Here is an 11543-nt window from a genome sequence, read left to right on the forward strand (position 1 = left end):
GTTATATGTACCAAGTTTCAAGTTCATAGCTTTAGTGGTTAAGAAACGTGATATAGTTTACACTCTAATGGCCAATTTACGCCATATGACCTCTGTGACCTTGAAAACAAGGTCAAATTAAAAACCCGTATAATATAAAATGTATATTTGCTATGAGTACCTACAACAAAAGTTTTATCAAAAACAAGTCACTAATAATCGAGATATCACACTTTTTAGATATCGACATTTGGCCCCCTGGTGGCCAAACAGAGAATCAGATCGGACCGAAAACCAGTGTCAGAGGTCAGCTGACCTAGGGCATTCTGTGTACAAAGTTTCAAGTTCATAGCCCTAGCAGTTAAGAAACGTGCCACTGTTAGGATACGACGACGACGACGGACACAGCGCTATCATATAGACTCCCCTTAGGGTGAGCCAAAAAACTAGCTGCTTTGGCAATAAAACATATGACAAATTATATTATTAATCACGGTGCCGTTTGGCACCCCTTTTCAAAGTTTTGGTGTGCTCTACAGTTTTGTAAATATAATAATTCCCTTTGGTCTAACTCTTGTCCACATGGTAACCAAATGCCTCTGTATTATAAATATGCTGTTAAATGTTTTCAATCTTTCAAGACCACCTTTCCTAATATCGATCCATGTAAAATTACCGTTAAAATGATTACTTCTCTCCTTACTAGTTGTACAACAAAACCTCCCAGATGTATTACCTTGTTTCCCTATGTAAATTTTAAACATGTTTTTGTAAACCTGCATGATCGGTTTATCGACCCCGCTTCGCGGGACGTTTCTTATAGGCTGATCATGCAGGTACTACCTGTTAATCAACGAATATATAAGTGGTCTCGTGGCCATTCAAGGCCTCTGCCTTGTTCTTTCGATTGTGGTTTTGGTCACGAGACATTCCAACATCTATTTTATAATTGTCCCATTGTTAAACCTTTGAGATCTCTTTTAAGTACATTATTCACTCTTTTCGATCTGGAGTTAAAGTTTGAATCTATTTTTCTCTTAAATATTCATATAAAAGATACCTTTGTTAAATCATTAATATTATACCTCTCGTGTGAATATGTTCGTTCAATTTGGATACAACGTAATTTTAAAAAATTTGAGAAGAAAGTCATCACTTCAGATTCTGTCATTTTATATTTCATTTCCCGTGTAAACACTCGTATCCGGTGTGATTTTCATAGGTTTCCTCTGTTTCTATTTAAAAATATTGGTGCCAGTACCCCGTTTTCTGCTCTGTAGAGGACGAGGTACTGGAGCTTAAATGGTCTATATAATTATGTTAACCCGATTGTTTTCTGTTGGTCAACCGTAATATAAACTCATTTACACTTTTCTTAGTCCGACTCGTAATTCAACAAAAATTTTAAACAGCCGTCAATCCTAAATACTATCATTCTTATTTAATTTCATTGGCAGTGACGTGATCGGCTTTGTCCACCGATCACGCCACATGACTCCTTTGAATCAGTTTTTCATCTTTAGTTTAATCAATGCTATTGAAAAATTCAAGAAGGCTTTATCTTGCCTATTTTTAAATTGTTTAAACATTGACGGCTTTAGTCTTCTTTCCTTCGGTTGATCTAGATAAACAATTGTGTATTATTATTATTTCGTTTGTTCAATTTATGTTGATGTAATCTTTCAAGTATTGTCAACTCTTTCTATAGGCGCGCGTGCAGGCCGGTCATCGACCGTGTCGGCACGCGTGCCTCGTTGTTCCATTTTTACAACATTAAAATATTTTCAATTCTCTTTGTCAGAGGCGTGCGCCTGCGGTCTATTACCGTGCAGGCTCACGCCAAGTAGTATTTTTATTTTTACTACAATTTTCAATTATCCGTGTTTGTGGCAACATCTCGATATGTAAATATAATTTTAACCCGTTCTCTTCCAGTTGTTTCATTTTTTACAGGAAAGTCAAACTAACACTTTCCTTATAAACACAGTGTCATTACTAATACACTGTCTAAATCATTGCCCCCTTTAAAAAAAAAATCCTAATTGTAAATTATTTCTATCTATGTATTCCCCGAAAAAATTCAGCCTTTTGTATCACTGTATGTAATATATATAAGTAATCAATATGTGCAATAAATTTTACTTACTAAAAAAAAAAAAGTATCTGTTCTTATCAGCTTAATATCTGATACGCACCTCATTGAGGTGCTTCGATATTAAAGGTCATATATCAAGGTTTTTTGCCATTTTCTGCTGTAAGACGATTTCAAAAGTGTACCTAACACTTTATACAATACAGAAAACCAAATGCAATTAGCTCCATCCATTCTGAAGATATAGCCAATTATGTGTTTGACAACTTGATTACCTGATCAGGCTAGCAACTGGATTGTTAGAGCCAGGCGGCGGGTTCAGCAAAAGTTGTGATGTAGATCATGTCATGCAATCATAAAAGCAGGAGGGCCTTAATTAGTTATGCACACCTGGAAGTAATGTGTTTCATTCACTATGGTGTATTGTGTGGCTCCGAATTGTGTCAAGGCTAGCACAAAGAACAATCGAATGACGGATGGGACCCATTTTCATGAATTTCCAAAGCCAGTTGAACGAGAGAGGAGGAAGCTGTGGATTCGGAAGTGCAAACGTTTGGAGTGTTGGAAGCCTGGGCCTTCGGCCAAACTTTGCAGTGATCACTTTATCGATACGGATTATCACATGAAGCCGGATATCTGCATCCAACTGAATATTAAATGCCACTTGTTAAAAACAGCTGTTCCATCTGTATTCGATTTGACCAACCCCACTTACATGCGACAGCCTCCAAAGGAACGTTCGTTAGCCAAAAAACGTAAACATCAAGAAGTGAGTTGAACACTATTTCATGATTTATACACTGCTGATGCACACAACACTCATACTACCCAAATGGCACATGTCATCCACTGTACAGTGGCTACACAACCATGTCAATTGCATTTAATGCCCGAGGCTGCTGAGGTCGGTTGTTATACATAATGTGTTCACAGAGAGACTAACACTGTTCTTCTATTTTGGCATCAGTCAATTTTGAGATGGTCCCTTTAGAGAGGTTCCATTTGACTGTGAACACCATTTCCATTTCCAGAGGTATTTCATGGAGATGATCTTGTGTCACCAAAAACAAACAGGACATCCTATAAATACAAAATATTTATTGTTAAAAAAAAATCAAAATATTCGTTCCTTTTCAGAATACATTGAACTTCTACTGAATGAGGTATTGAGACTTCGAGAGAAAATGCCCTCGTACAGCACTGCATTGGCCAATAGAGAAGATCGCATCAAGTCTACACCCAAGCCAGTCTGTACGAAATACACGAAAAGTCAAACCAAACTTGAGGTCGTGGATAGCCGGAAGACTCGATTTAATCGGACGCTCAACTCTTTGGATAACGAAAGCCAGTGTACTCCTCTGAGGGCCAGGTAGAGCGAATTTTGTCACGAGCACAGACTGGAAGAGGAAGTCTTTGCTTTTTGCCCAAACGTTGCCAGCACCAGCGCACAAATCTGCGGTATGCAAGGTATCTCCATAACCTGAAAAGACAGTTTGAGAGAAAATTTGAGTTCAGATGAAACATAATGCATACAATGTAGTATGGTCATGAATCCTTTGTGCTGAAAGCAGTTGTTTCTGTTTTGTAAATAAATAGGAAGTGTACATGTACAAGTTTCTGTTATTTTACTTATTTCAACTTACTTGTGCATTGGCTGATCATTTCCTATTGGCCCTTGATCTTGGATAAATTCATACATGGCACTTTCCAGGACATATCGGTCAAGGCAGTTGCTTGCGAATCCGGGATGCAGAGTTATGCAGGCAACTCCATCTGGCTCATAACTTTCCTTCTTGGCCAGAACTGGGGAATAGTCACTGCAGCACATCGACTCTGTTCCAGTGATTTGAGCTGTGCAGTTTCCACAGTCACACCTGAAGTGATAAACGTTTACATATTTACAAAAAATTATGATTAACACTAGACCAGTTACCAGTTGCCCTCCTTGGCTTCCCTCAGTCTCAGTGATGATGAGGCCGAGTCCATGACATGGCAGATGGCAAATGTCCTTCAGAGACTGTTCAAATACATACAACCTTTGAACCAATACAAAGCCATCCAAGAAGTGCCAGAGCATCAGATAAAGTCCAATTGTGTATAGTAGTAGTGGATGCATGTCATGATGTAGTGCTGTGTGCATAGAGAACAGAGTGAGAATGTAAACAAAACTTGCCATTTTCTGTTGCCTGCATGTTCAGGGCGTTCATCCTCCACTTCCTCATCACTTTCGTCCGAATGATCACTCTCATTATGATCTAGTGATATCAATGGCTCGAACATGTATGGCTCAACGTTTAAATATCCTTCTGTATCGACCAAAACATCCTCAAATTCACTGCTCTCACTCTCTGAACTGTATGCGGAAGCCATCTTGCTTTGTTCTGACTGACACGACCTACGTCATCAAAAAATCCCTAGCGGCCACATGTGGAACTAATCTAAAGTTGTGTGTGGTGGGAAATTCAAATAGTTTCAAATTGAAAATTGAAATAACTAAATAATGACTTTATTATTAGAATTTTTTTAATGTCTGGGATCTTGTTTTTTTAACCCTCAACATATTTCATGAGTATCAAGCATGTTTTCAAACCTTGATATATGACCTTTAAACTGATTTTTGGACCTCGGCGAGATGTCAGGGGCTTGCTCCGCTCTCGCCACGGGTTGGCCTGTTGCAGTACCTCCAGGATCGGCCCATAATAAACAAACCAACAATAGACCTTTCCCCAAATGCCCTTCCCCATTCTTGACTTCCCTTTCCCATGCCTTACCGAGCTTGGGAGGGAGGGGAGAGGGGGGGGGTGTCCTGGGGCCAGGTGATTCAAATTAAACTAAATATGTATCAGAAGCTAAGCAGATCAAGAACAGATACCGGTACAGTTGTGTGTGGGCATTAAATCAAGGCAAGAGTTTGGTCGAATAACCTCGCGTCCGAGCTCTGTCTGGCGCCTAAATGGCTTCCTGACCGCAGACGACCTCCCTGGTGACGGGAAGCCCCTGTGACGATATCGATGACGTCACCGCAGCCAGGCAACCACGTGTCCCTGGCGACAGTGGCGACAGTGACGTCAGTGAGGGCTCAAACTGGCCGTGCTCGACGTTCAGGGCCGAATTTGGCACTCGAACGGGGGGGAGGGGGGGGCCACCCGCCAGTCGAAAGAGCAGCGCCAGGCCTGCATGAAACGCGTGTGAAAAGGTGGGCATGCTTGGAATAGTTCTCCCTCGGTTGCCGTTGGAAGATTCGCTTGGAAATAACTTGCTCACCGCCTCGATTGGCTTGTGTCGTTCCGCGCCGTGTTTGCGACCTACATTCAGACGCCCTAATCGGACGGACTCACCTCGAACTCCCAGAGCCCGCGAAGCCACTCACACGCCCAGAACAGCTTGGCCACCGCGGGACGAGGCGCGTCCTTCGACTTTCTAAGGAACTACTGTGCTGGGGGGGGACACTCCTCGCTCCACGGACAATTTGCCTTGTCGATTCCCGAGGACACTGGCACCTGCAACGTCGTCTGCTGCCATCTGGCGTTGACCAAATCAACTACGTCACACGCAGCCGAAACGTCACGGTTTGGACAATTCACGCCGTTTGCAACATGTAGAATTTTCAAAGCCGACGCCGGCATCGCTTCTCGGCCTATTGACTTCGTTTCAGTAGTGTCGGTTACTGCGCCTAGTTACTCCCGTTTATTTGTTGTATTTTTGCAGCCCCATCTTGCTAATCAGGATGGCGGCCTGTAAAAAATTGAAGGCTATTGAGGAAAGATATATAAGCAACAGATTGGTAGCCGGGACTGTACGCATACATTGTTTTTTTAATGCTTTCAGGCATGATGTCGTCTCCTTCTTGAAGGAATTTGGAATGGATAAGAATACAACCTTACGATCCCTGTACCAGAGAGAGGCGTCAAGAGATTATTACGCGGTGTTCGGAAACGTGGATGAAGCCAGACATTTTGCTTCCCTCGGCCAGGTAATTTCAAAGAGCAATAACAACGGCAAAGTGGTTCTGTCGGCAGTCGATAAGGAAATCGTCTCTCTTAGAGTATTATGGCTACCAATATATGTGAGTAACGACTACGTGAGGAGAGTTTTCAGTCATATCGGGGAAATAGTTAAAGTGACAAATGAGGAAACTTCGATCCAAGGATACGTAATGGAAACGGGAGTGAGAGTGGTGACACTTAAAATCCATGAAAAGGATAAACATTCAATTCCACATAGAATAGATACGGCGGACGGCTATTCAATGCTTATAACGTGTAGAGGTAGGTTACCTCTTTGCCTCAAATGTAACAAGTTGGGACATGTGAGGTCTGAATGTGACACAACGAGAAGACCCCAAGGACCGCCCGCCCAAAGAAGTAGATTGGATTCAGTAGATTCAGAAATAGACTCAGTAAGCGAAGAACTAATTACAGACTGTCCGAGCGCATCAGAGGAAGAGACCCCAGATATCCCAATTATGAGAGGGGAAAATCCACCTACCCAGGAGGTGGATCCAATTCTAAAACCAAACGTAGAGAATATGGAATGCGAAGAAATATTGACTGTGCCAGAGACTCAGGAAGGAAAAACCAAACCCCTTCTGAGACCCCTATAGAAAACTCATCACAAGAACTTTTTTCACAATCACATCAGATCCAATCAAAGAATTCACTGGCGGAGGCCTTGGAGTTTTTTTCAGAAACTCCATATAGTCAAAAAATTCCAGAGGGACAAGGATCCCCAAGTACCAAAAAACTGAAAATAAGTGTGTTTGATGAAGAGGAAGTGGATAATAATCATTAGATACAATTGCTAACAGACGGACTTATATAACGGACAACGATTTTGAACAACGGACATATAGTGAAAATAAAGAACTGATAACTGGAATACAACCACCTCGATTCACCTACGGACAATGTTTTTTTCCTCCTTTTGGAGTCATATGTTTCATCAGAAATTCTCATGTTAGTATTGTAAATATTTTCAGTATACCATATCTGTATCTTTTCAGCCTTTGCCGTTTTGTTTTCTAATCCTTTGTTTATAATGTCTCATATTTCATTTTCTAGCCTAAATTGTCAAGGTATTTCAAGTTTTTCAAAACAGCGTCTAATTTCTAATTATCTTTTACAGTATGATCTTGATTTTATATTTTTACAAGAAACAAATGTTTCTTCTCTTTCCTTGGCCAAGAGGATTGAGTCTTATTTTGGCGCCAAAGCTTTTTGGTCTTTTTCTTCGCAGAAGAGTACTGGTTCTGCCATTTTAATATTTTCTTCAGATATTGTTACTAGTAACTTTTCTTATGACCTAGACGGCCGTATTATTTTTCTTGACATAAGAGTCAGAGGGTTAAAACTCCGGTTGGTAAACATATATGCACCCACAAATGAGGCCGAACGTAGGACCTTTTTATCCACTCTTTATACTTATTTCAATACAAGTCCCAAGATTATTTCGGGCGGCGACTTTAATTGTGTAATGTCCACCAAGTTAGACAAGGTCGGGGGGAACCCCGCCCGAAGCTTAGTTGGTTCGGACGAATTATTTTCTTTGTGTCGGGATTTTTCTTTGCTAGATGTTTTTAGATCTCTTTATCCAAACTCAGTGTCCACAACGCAGCATTCAAATGCCGTACACTGTAGGTTGGATCGTTTTTATATTTCTAAGGAATTAATGAGTAGCGTCTCGGAATTCCTGGTATGTCCGACGCCATCATGTATTTCCGATCACGACCTTATTATTATGAACATCGTTCCGAGTAAAACTATCCACCTCGGGCGAAGTTATTGGAAGTGCAATAACTCTATTATTTCTGATCGTGCTTTTGTTAAAAGTTTTTATGATTTCTGGTCGCAGAAAATGACCGGGTTTATTTTGTCTTTAGATAGCTGGGATATTTTAAAGTCGGATATAAAAGATTTTATTATTGCTTTTTCTCGGCGTAAAGCCAATGTTTCTAAATCCGTTATTAATTCTCTTAGGAGGCAGTATTCTATGTTACAAAAATCCTCATTATCTTCTTCTAGTCCGCAGGACTATAGTGATCAAATTAATGTTATTAGGGAACAACATTCTTCTCTATATAACAAAGAGGTTTTTGGTGTTTTTATTCGCTCTAAATGCGATTTTTTAAAAGATTCGGAGAAGCCCTCCAAGTATCATTTTATTAAGGAAAGGAAACGTAGTGAAAAGAAAGTTATTAATAAGTTAGTGGTTGATGGTCAAGTTTTTTCAGACACAGAGTCTATTTCTAATGCTTTTCGGACCTTTTATTCTCAATTATTTTCTGATGAGGGTATTGACGCTGACCTCATGAATGATTTTCTTTCTGACCTTCCTCAGCTCTCGTCTTCTGACGCAGAGCTGTGTGACGGACCTATTCTTTTAGAGGAAATTTTGTATGCACTGAAGGGCATGCAGAATAATAAATCGCCTGGTTCGGATGGTTTGGGAAAGGAGTTTTATCTCGGTTTCTTTGATCTAGTAGGCCCATTGTTAGTTTCACTTTATAGTCTTATTTTTGAGGAGGGCCTTTTGTCCGAGTCCCAGCGGCCCTCTTATATTTCTTTATTGTGTAAAGACCCCAACAATTCTGAGGACATGAAGAATTGGAGGCCTATTTCTCTTTTAAATATTGATTATAAGGTTTTGTCCAAAGTTTTAACTTTTAGGCAATGTCATGCCATCTATTATTCATATTGATCAGACGTCCGGGATCAAAGGGTGATCTATCACAGATAATTTACATTTATTACGTAATATTTTTGATTTTGTTAGTCAGAAGGATATTCCCTGTGCCTGGATTAATCTGGATTTTTTTAAAGGCTTTTGATAGATGTTCTCATCAGTTTCTTTTTGAGGCAATCACCCGTTATGGTTTTAATGATTCTTTTCAGAAATGGATTCGTATCCTCTATACTAATGTTACTTCTTCTGTTATTGTTAATAATTACGTTTCTAAACCTTTTTCATATTCTCGTGGTGTAAGGCAAGGTTGTAGTATTTCTCCTTTATTATTTGTTTTGTGTCTCGAGCCTATGGCTATTAAAATACGTAAGGAAGAGGCCATTAAAGGATTATCCCTTCCCGGACGGCCGGGGTCTGTCAAAAATATAATGTTCGCCGATGACGTCACTGGTGTTGTTACCAGCGACCGAGGCATGGCCTCTTTCATGAATATTGTCAAACTTTTTTGTCTCGCTTCTGGTTTTTCTCTCAACCTTATTAAGTCCAAAGGGTTTTTTCTTGGGAAGTGGAAGTCACGGAGTGACCACCCCTTTGGCATTTCTTGGCCGGACAGGGTTAAATTACTGGGTTGTCTTTTTGGGTATACGGTTTCACACGATGATGTTTGGGGTCCTATTTTTAATAAGTTCGTTAAGGTTCTTAATTTCTCTAAGTTATCTGGTCTTACTTTAAAACAGAAGTCTATTATTATTAGTACGTTTGCGTGTTCCAAGATATGGTATACTGGTAGTGTGTATTTTATGCCTAAATGTTATATAGATAAATTTCAATTGGTTATATTTCTATGGCCCCGAGCCAATTTTGAGCCTTTGGCTCGTGCCACTCAATTTCTTCCCTTTTTATTCGGCGGTCTCGCCATTGTAAACATAGCATTAAAATTATGAGCCTTATCAATAAACCACATGTGTACATATATTGTTAATTTTGATGCGGCCTGGCACCCTTTCACCAATTACTGGTGTGCTTTGCACTTTCAGAAATATAATAAGAATCTCTGGTCAAACTCTTCCCCTCATAATTCCCTTTTATCACCTTTTTATCAAAAAGCCATTAAGAACTTTGTTCACTTAAAATCTACTTTTCCAAAATTTGATCACACTAAAGCCTCTGTTAAAACTATATATTCCTTGCTTCTCGGCACAATTACAAAGCCCCCACGATGTATTACTTTGTTTCCATCTATTAATTTTAAAAATGTATTTGTAAACCTGCACCATCAGTTTATTGAACCCGCTTCACAGGACGTTTCGTACAGACTGATCGTGCAGGTATTGCCCGTTAATAATCAAATATTTCAATGGTCTCGTGGCCAATATGGGCTTAGGCCTTGCTCTTTTCATTGTGGTTTCAGTCACGAGACATAACAACATTTATTCTATTATTGTACTCTTGTCAAACCATTAAAGTCTTTGCTAAGTGATTTTTTCTCTCTTTTTGATCTGAAATTAAAATTTGAACACATATACCTATTAAATATCTATGTTAAAGATCCTTTCGTAAAATCTCTTTTATTATATCTATGTACAGAGTACACGCGTACCATTTGGATACAGCGTAATTTAAAAAAGTTTGAGAAGAAGACCATCTCTTCCAACTCTCTCATTTTGTATTTTGTATCTCGTATAAATACCCGTATTCGTTGTGATTATCACAGATTTAATATTTCTAAGTTTAAAAAGTATTGGTGTCAGTATCCCGTCTTCTGCTCTGTAGAAGAAGGGGTACTGGAGCTTAAATTGTCTATATAATTATGTTAATTCAATTGTTTTCTGTTGATCAACCGTCATATAAACTCATTTGCCTTTACTTGTTCTGACTCGTCAAATCATTTAACAAAATGTTAAACAACCGTCAATCCTAAGTACTAGCATTCTTATTAAATTTCATTGGCAGTGACGTGATCGGCTTTGTCCACCGATCACGCCACGTGACTCCTTTGAATCAGTTTTTCCTCTTTAGTTTATTCATTGCTTTCGTCAAATTCAAGAAGGCTTTATCTTGCCTGATTTTAAATTGTATAAACATTGACGGCTTTAGTCTTCTTTCCTTCGGTTGATCTAGTTAAACAATTGTGTATTATTATTATTTCGTATGTTCAATTTATGCTGCTGTAATCTTTCAAGTTATTGTCAACCCTTTTCTATAGGCGCGCGTGCGGGCCGGTCATCGACCGTGTCGGCATGTGTGCCTCGTTGTTCCATTTTACAACATTAATAAATTTCCAATTCTCGTTGTAAAAGGCGTGAGTCTGCGGTCTATTACCGTGCAGGCTCGCGCCAAGTAGTATTTCATTTTACTAAATTTTTCAATTATCCGTGTTTGCGGCAACATCTCGTCATGTAAATATAATTTTAACCCGTTCTATTCCAGTCGTTTCCCTTTTTACAGGAAAGTCTAACTAACACTTTCCTTTTTGAACACAGTGTCGTTACTAATACACTGTTTTAAATCATTACCCCCTTTAAATCCTAGTTGTAAATTAAATCTATCTATGTAATCCCCGTTAAAATTCAGCCTTCAGTCAGTAGTATCTCTGTATGTGCAATAAATTTTACTTACTAAAAAAAAAAAGTATCTGTTCTTATCAGCTTAATATCTGATACGCACCTCATTGAGGTGCTTCGATAATAAACTGATTTTTGGACCTCGGCGAGATGTCCGGGGCTTGCTCCGCTCTCGCCACGGGTTGGCCTGGTATTGCAGTACCTCCAGGATCGGCCCATAATAAACA

At 39.4% G+C, this 11543-nt stretch overlaps 2 non-coding genes and 1 pseudogene across 2 annotated transcripts; all 3 read left to right on the plus strand.

Moving 5' to 3' along the window:
- Window positions 1-2110: 2110 nt before the first annotated feature.
- On the plus strand, window positions 2111-2210 carry LOC135491864 (U2 spliceosomal RNA; annotated as a pseudogene).
- A 2365-nt stretch (window positions 2211-4575) lies between these two features.
- On the plus strand, window positions 4576-4774 carry LOC135491856 (U2 spliceosomal RNA). The gene has a single exon (XR_010447938.1). It is a non-coding gene; the product is annotated as a U2 spliceosomal RNA (small nuclear RNA).
- A 6582-nt stretch (window positions 4775-11356) lies between these two features.
- On the plus strand, window positions 11357-11540 carry LOC135491778 (U2 spliceosomal RNA). The gene has a single exon (XR_010447893.1). It is a non-coding gene; the product is annotated as a U2 spliceosomal RNA (small nuclear RNA).
- Window positions 11541-11543: the final 3 nt, after the last annotated feature.

Source organism: Lineus longissimus, chromosome 7, assembly GCF_910592395.1.
Source record: "Lineus longissimus chromosome 7, tnLinLong1.2, whole genome shotgun sequence".
Classification (NCBI taxonomy): Eukaryota; Metazoa; Nemertea; class Pilidiophora; order Heteronemertea; family Lineidae; genus Lineus; species Lineus longissimus.